Genomic DNA, 8,348 nt, shown 5'->3' on the forward strand with positions numbered 1-8,348 from the left:
CTAGTTTGTATTTTTCCATTAATAATTCTCAGAATAAAATTCTCTTTTATTCTTTATTCCATAACAATTTCTTTCTTTCAGAGATTTTCATCTTTGCGTCACTTTCTGGTTCATCTTCTCGCTGCTGAGGAATAGACGTGGCTTATAACTATCACTTTTGCCCTTTTCTTCCTTCTGTCTTAATTTCTCCTTTGGAATCATGTTCTTTTATGATTTTACTTCTCAAATCTATACAAAAACTAAATTTTATTTCCTAGTGCTGGCATTCCTCCTGAAAATTACAGTTTTAACTGCCTTCTGCCATTTGGATGAAAAATATACTAAACTCATTATCTCCAAAATTGCACTTATAATCTTCCCCTTATCTACTCCCCAAACTTTTACATTATCATTTTTAAGTTTCTTTGGCATAAGACCCAGGAGTTATAGTTGACATTTCCAACTTCCTTTTCTGGAAATTAAAGCAATCCCACATTTTGCTTATTTTTCCTTCACAAGGATTCTTTAAGCCATGTTTTCTTCTCTTTTCATATTGAATTTCTCTAAAGGTCTTAAAGCTTTGTTTCAGTATCCTGTTCTGAAACACATTATAACTTGTATAAAATGAAACTATTAGATTGGAGAAGATTGTTGAAAACTTTCTAGATTATATGCTTAATAAGGGAGGAAATAGAGACCTAAAGGAAGGGAATTTCTCAAGGTCTGTTGTTTTAAGTGCCATCAACTCAGTTCCAACTCACAGTGACCCTTTATAGGGTTTCTAAGGAGTGGTTGTATTGTGGAGTCCATTCTTACTCATAGTGACCCTGCGCAGGGTTTCCGAGGCTGCAAATCTTTACAAGAGCAGAAAGTTTCATCTTTTTCCACGGAATGGCTTGTAGTTTTGAACTGCTGACTTTAAGGTTAGCAGCCCGATTCATAACCATTACACTACCAGAGCAGCAGCATCGATGGACTCAACATTGGCAACAGTAGTGAGGTTGGCCCAGGATCGGGCAGTGTTTCATTCTGCTGTGTATAAGGTCGCTATGAGTCGGTACTGACTCAATGGCACCTAACAACAACAAGAAGGAGAGGTTGGTGGGTATAAACGCTGACCTTGCAGTTCAGTGCTTATCTTACAGCACCACACTGGGACTCCTCTTTAGAAGTTCAATACTTTTTCTTTCAATCTCATCTTCTTTTCACTATGCCATCTACTTGTTTTTTAGTAGATCCCTATCTGCCATCAATTTCAGCACCAATAGTTTTGTTTTGTTCTGTAATAAACACAAATATAAATAATATTAAGATATTTGTGAACTACTATTTTGTCTTAAATGCAGAACTATTATTATATTTCAAGGAAATAATGTGAGGAAAAGAGCAATTAAGTTGGAAACATATTAAAACAAATCACAAAAGTTATGTTTATTAAATCAAATTCTTATTAGTGTAATGCTAGCTTGTCTGTTAATAATGTCCATAAAGGCCAGGATTTAAGAAATGCATATTAGCTGAGAACAAATTATGGACCCACCATCTAGCATGCTTATGCATTTTCAGCAGTACATATTTGCAGTGTTGCCAGAGATAAATATCTAATTTTGTATTTGTAACTATCTATTCTGATAATTAGGAGTCCTGGTGTGGTGCTTTGCGCTCATGCACCAGAACGCAAAGCTGTTTGAACTGCAAGGTCAGCGGCTCAAGCATAACAGATGCTCCTTGGAAACCCTATACAGGGTTGCTATGGGTCAGAATTGACTCTACGGCACTTAACAACAACAATTCTGATTATTGGAGTCTTGGTGTGGCACTGTGGGTTAATGCGTCAGTCTGCAAAGTCATTTGAACTGCAAGGTCAGTGGTTCAAGCTCAGCAGCTGCTCCTTGGAAACCCTATACAGGGTTGCTATGGGTTGGAATCGGCTCGATGGCACTTAATAACAAAAACAACATTCTGATAATTAATGCTGATGGTTTTCCATTAAGCCACTTGTAGCGAAATAAAGAAAATTGTACTATAGTGATGATATTAAAAAATATTTTTTCTTTTGTAAGTGTATGTAAAAGTACTATCTCAAAATAAATAGCATGCATAATGTTAGATTTTACAAAAAAAAAACTCTGGTTAAGTTACCAGGATACCTTTAAGTAAGTCCCAGTTACGACTACTTAGCCAAGTGACCTGGGCCAAGTCACAGAACATTTCATTGTTTCAGATTTCTCACCTGCAAACATAGAATTAGTAAAGCATTTCTGTTTTTCTCACAAAAGTGTTGAGAAAATGCAACAAAAAATAGTTTGAAAATGGCTTATGGATGCTAACTTACTTTAGTAATGGGAGTATCATTCCTACTAGACCATAGAAGATTAGCAACCAAGTTGAAATGTAATAAAATACACTGCAGGATAATGCACTAGACCTTAAGGTAAGTTTGAACTGCAGGGTTGGCTGTTCAAATCCATTAACTGCTCCTCGGAAACCTTATATAGTATAGGGTTGCTATAAATCAGACCTGATTTGATGACACTTAAACACAACAACAAAATTGATTAACTTTACTAATGGTAAATCGTAGTTAATGTTTCTTTTTAGAACTTCATCAAGATTTAGTTTGGATGGTTGTAATATGTTTGGGTAGACAAACCACCAACCATTTCATTCTGATCCTAGACTTGATTTTCTTTTGACATCTGTATTAAAACCCAATGTCCTGTAAATTTAATGGCTTCATTGTACGTTAACATTTTGTCAGTATGCCGGTACTTAAAATACCTTTACTGTTTTTCAATTTTCTTGGAATATCATTTCAAAACCCAGAAATTTTTACTACTAAGTGACTGTTGTTTGTTGTTGTTAAGTGCTGTCGAGTCGATTCTGTCTCATAGCAACCTGTAGAGGTGGGTTTGAGCCCCTGTGGTTAGTAGTCCAGATTTTAATCCTATAGCACCACATCAGGGATTCTTTATTCTAACATCATACTTTTTAAAAAAGAATTAAAGTATTAATTTTATTCAAAAGGTGAGCGCTGTTATTGTTGTTATTAAGTGCTGTTAAGGCACTCAAACTCATAACAATCCTTTGTAGGATTTCTAAGGAGTGGCTGGTCAATTTGATCTGCTGACCTTGTGGTTAGCAGTCCTTTACTTATCTTATAACACCACACTAGGACTCCAAAAGAGGAGTGGTACAAAGCAAATAGCTATGAAGCAAGTAGTTTACCCTAAGATACTTGTTTTATAGCCAAGGAATATGAAAATGGCAGCTTACACCCACCACACAGTGTGGCTCTTTGGGGAGGTTGTAAACTAGAGAATGATACCGGGTTCTGATCTCAAGACAACTAGATAACATCATGAGCCTGTAAGCATTCTTAATGTGACCCTCTGCAGCTCATTTCAGAGAACAATTATGGGCTGTAGGACAAACATATGTAGGTTCTTCCTCACTCCTTTGTATATTGGTCAAATTAATTCCTTTCTTGTTTTACTGTCAAGTTATGTGTGGAATCTTTTTTACATTTCTCTATAGTTTCCCTCTAGCCAAGTTTTGTGCTTTTAGCTTTTTTAATCTTTCCTCACAAGTCGGGCTTCCATTTGCTTAATCATCTTCCCTGTTTTACTTTTCTGGGTGTTTTCCAGTTAGTCTGCATCTTCATGAGATGCCGAAAACAGAATGAAATATTCCAGGCACAGACACTTGTAGACTAAGATATACAGGCTTTATTTATTAAAGCCTTCAGTATTTACTAATTCATTTATTCAATAGATATTTAGAGAGTTCACCCTAGTTGCAGGCACCACTTTTTTAGAGCTGGAGATACAATGTTGTTGATGTTTTGAAGTGCCACGAAGCTCGTTCTGATTCATAGTGACCCAGTATAGGGTTTCTGAGACAGTCAATCTTTCTGAGAGAAGAAAGACTTTATCTTTCTCCTGACTAGTGGCTGGTGGGCTCCAACTGGGATATAATAAAAAGTAGAAATAGACTTGGTTCCACAGCATATACTTAGTTGGAGAAATACATACATATTTTCTTTGTTGCCGAATCGATTTTGATTCCTGGAGACCGTATGTGCTACAGCATAGTATTGCTTCATGGGATTTTTTTTTTTTTTTTACTGTAATCCTTAGCATAGTGTATTACAAGCTGAGTTGCTAACTGTAAGGTCAGAGGTTTGAATCTACCAGTTGCTCCGCAGAAGAAAGATGAGGCTTTCTGCTCCTGTAAAGCTTTACAGCCTTGGACACACTATAGAGGGTTGTCATGAGTCAGAAATGACTCTGTGCTACATAACCACCACTACCAATCTTTATGGAAGCATATTGCCATGCCTTTCTTCCATGGTGCTACTGACTGGGTTCAAATCACCAACCTTCAGTTAGTCATACAGCACAGCACACAATATGTTGTGGTTTGACTTGTACAAGTATTGTGTGCACCTGAAGAAATAGACTAGGTGCTCAGGGAGTATCTTACTGTAGCACCTAGTCAAGTCTGAAGATTGTTTCTTCACTTGGTCATTCAATAATTGTTTAGAATTTACCATGTCTTCAACAATGCAGTCCTAGTGAGGTGCTGTAGGATAAGCACTAGACTGCTAACCACAAGATTGTGATTGAAACCTATTAACCACTTCTTGGAGACCCTATACAGGGTGACTAGGAGTCTGAATTGACTTGACAGCACATAACAAGAATCATGTTGCAGTCTTTCTTTAAAGATGCAGCAGAAGAATAAGACATCGTCATTGTTCTCCATAAAACATCAAGCTGTTAAGACCTTATGCCCACCGAGTCATTCCAAATTTAAAAATAAATGTCTTAGCATGGATAATAATGTTTTTTCAATCTTTTGTGAAGTGTGAATAAATATCTTTAGGACATGTTGCTATTTTTATTGATCAATATCAAAAATTCTCCACAGTGGAAGCTTGCTGGCTAAGAGAACAGTTTTGCTATAAATCCTTTGAGGGATACTCCTAATCCCTTTTCTCAAGTTACCTCTTTGCCATTCCTAAGTCCATCCTGCAAATGTTTTCAGGAGGTGCCACAACTTGTTCTTAGATTAGTTTTAAAATGTTCTAAAGCCAAATTGACACACAGGTTCAGAGAACAGAAAGAACCTGTAGCTTAGAGATTTTGAAATTGTGTAGGCGAGTTAGAAGACAATTTGAGGATGGAGTTGGTAGAAATGAGGAGAGAAGTGGAGAGTATTCTCAACACTTGCAGAAAGCAATTGTGCAGAACAAATTTTAAAAAGGAGGTGTGAAGGATAACTAATTTGATTATTCTGTCTAAAGTTCCGTGCACAGGTTGAGAATTAGAGATAGAAAAAGTCACAGGGGTTGAGTATGAATGTAAATTAAAACATCTACATAAATTTTTTAATTGCCAGCAGTTTGGGTATGTTTTACCCATACTGATATTTTCATGAAATTATATGATACAGGTTGATAGTTCTTTTTTAAATAGAAAATACTTAAATTATAATAAAACAGGGATGCTATTTTTCTTTTATTCTATTACTCTATAACACTATTTGGTTTTTGAACTAGTAATTTTAAAACACAATAAAATTACTTCATCAATTCCTAATTTTGACACATAAACAAAAATAGTTCTTAAGTCCTTTTTTTTTTTGCCCAATTACCTGTCTTGTACCATGAAACGGCTGTGTGCTTTATGATCCATTGCATAAACCCAATGCACAATCTTTCAGATACATTATTTGAAAGTGGAAGTGATATCTTGTATAAATGAACTGAAATGTACAAGTCACAAACCTCTTGCAGAATTTAGTAAATTTATAATTAGTTTAAAATTTTCCCCAAAGCCACTGTGCCACATAGAAAAGCAGGTGCGACTTCTACTGGCTATGGATTCAATTTAACTGAGCAATATCATACTATGGACATATTTTATGTTGAAATATGTGCAATTATGGACATATTTTCCATTGAAATTTGTCCATAATAGGATATTTGGATATATGTTGAATAAATGTCATTGAATAATAAAAGGAGAAAGGAAAACAGATATAAGAATTAATGGTACAATATGAGATGCCTGACTTAATCTAAAATTTAGCATTTTAAAAATTTCTATATATCCACCCACACTACCACCCACTGTCACTGAGTCAATTCTGACTCACAGTACCCTGTATAGAATTTATGACACTGTATATCTTTGTTGTTGTGGTTGTTGTAGTTAAGAGCTGTCAAGTTGGTTCCAACACATAGCAAGCCTGTAAAGGATTTCTTAGGAGCAGTTGCTAAGCTTGAACCACTGACCTTGAGATCCAAATTGACCTTGCAGTCCAGTGCATTAACCCACAGTGCCACACGTCTCATTTTTTTTTTCCCTGCAGAGTGTCTGGTGGGTTTGAACTGCTGACTTTGTGCTTAGCAATCAAGTGCTTATCCTACAGTGCCACAAGGGCTTATTTCTAGATATTGTTATTAAGTGCTGTCAAGTCAGTTCTGACTCATAGCCATCCTCTATAGGGTTTCTGAGACTTTAAAACTCTTTGTGGGAGCAGAAAGCCTCATCTTTTTTCTGTGGGCTTGAACCATTGACTTTGTGTTTGCCCATCCAGTGCTAAAAATATACAAAAACATATGTGAGCTCTTGGTGAATTGGAGCTCATATTCATTTGATTCATTTTCACTCTGAAAAACTTTCACTGCACTGGTAGTTCTGCTTAACATACACACTAGTGATCATATGAGTTGATCAGATAAATAAATTTGGTCCTCAATTCTTAAACCACCCGTAGCAGATGTTACTCTGCCTACACATCCTTGGTACCTGTTAGGGACCTGGGAGCATATGCTTCTTATAAAAGCTTATTTTTTTCCCCTTGAAACATTACCCTTCTGCTTCTCAGATAATATCAAGTTTTCAGTAGATAAAAACTTCAGTGCAGTTCAAGTAAGAAACCTCATCTTTAAATGATTACTATTTTGGGAGGAACAATGTAAAATAAATGGAAATGAAATTTCTATTGAGTCCATGTAGTTCATGAAAATGATTAAGCTTCAAATGCAAAAGTCTGCTGTTAAATGAGTAGATATTGATTGTTTCAAAAAGCATTTTCAAGAAGAAAAAGAGTTTGTAAAATTTGTAATTATAACCAGCACTTACCACTTTTTTGAAATTTTATTTGATCAAACTATTGACTTTCTTTGATTATGATCCTACATTTGAGTTGGCAAAAAGTACATGAATAAAGAGATTTAAATACATGTTCATTCAGGTGATGAGGAGGGCAATACACAAGAAGTAGTGGGTTGGCAGGAGAATGATGAAGACAGGTGAAGACACAGGGAAGTATGCAAGGGCTAAGGGGGATAGAAGTAAATAATGATAGAAACTGATAAATACACAACCATGGAACAGTTTTCTGCAGATAGATACATGAACAGAAAGACACAGGCTGAATGGACTTGGTAGGAAGAGTACGAGTAGATACACATATATGTAAGAGTTTGAAAGAGGATAATTGCACCTGGGTATTTACTTTTCCTGCAAACACAACTATGAATCTAGTAGAGCTGAGTTGCTGGGTCTGGGGCCTCAATACTGTAGTTTTGGAGGACACTGACTCCTGGTGCGATGCTGTAGGATCAGCCTGGACTGCAAACCACAAGGTGAGCGGTTCAAACACACCAGCTGCTCCTTGGAAACACTATACAGGATATGAACCAACTTGATGGCACTTGACAACAACATGTTCACAAAGACAATATTCTACATCCTTCTTTGGTGAGTAGCATCTGGAATCTTAAAAGCTCATAAGGCATTTGAATTGCACTTCTGCCATCTTTCCATCCGTCAGTCAGTCACAGCCTGGATATGCTTCTGGAAGAACGATCGTGATGGCTGCCCAAGGAGAACCCCAAGTGCAGTTCAAACTCATATTGGTTGGTGATGGTGGTACTGGAAAACAACATTTGTGAAACTTCATCCGATTGGTGAATTTGAGAAGTATGTAGCCACCTTGGAAGTTGAGATCCATCCCCTTGTGTTCCATACTAACAGAAGACCAATTAAATTCAATGTGTGAGGCATGACTGGTCAGGAGAAATTTTGGGGACTAAGAGATGGCTACTATATCCAAGCCCAGTGTGCCATTATAATGTTTGATGTAACCTCAAGAGTTACTTACAAAAATGTGCCTAACTGGCATATAGATCTGCTTTGCATATGTGAAAACATCCCCATTGTGTTATGTGGCAACAAAGTGGACATTAAGGACAGAAAAGTTAAAGCAAAATCCATTATGTCCCACTGAAAGAAGAATCTTTAGTACTATGACATTTCTGCAAAAAGTAACTACAACTTTGGAAAGCGCTTTCT

At 36.4% G+C, this 8,348-nt stretch overlaps 1 protein-coding gene and 1 pseudogene across 1 annotated transcript in view; one reads left to right on the forward strand and one right to left on the reverse strand.

The window, feature by feature from the left end:
- LOC102834693 overlaps positions 1-4,534 on the reverse strand; it is a 15,511-nt pseudogene extending 10,977 nt beyond the window's left edge.
- HCN1 (hyperpolarization activated cyclic nucleotide-gated potassium channel 1) overlaps positions 1-8,348 on the forward strand; it is a 689,786-nt gene that overhangs the window by 55,020 nt on the left and 626,418 nt on the right. The window lies entirely within an intron of this gene.

This window comes from Chrysochloris asiatica, unplaced genomic scaffold, assembly GCF_000296735.1.
Source record: "Chrysochloris asiatica unplaced genomic scaffold, ChrAsi1.0 scaffold00082, whole genome shotgun sequence".
NCBI lineage: Eukaryota > Metazoa > Chordata > Mammalia > Afrosoricida > Chrysochloridae > Chrysochloris > Chrysochloris asiatica.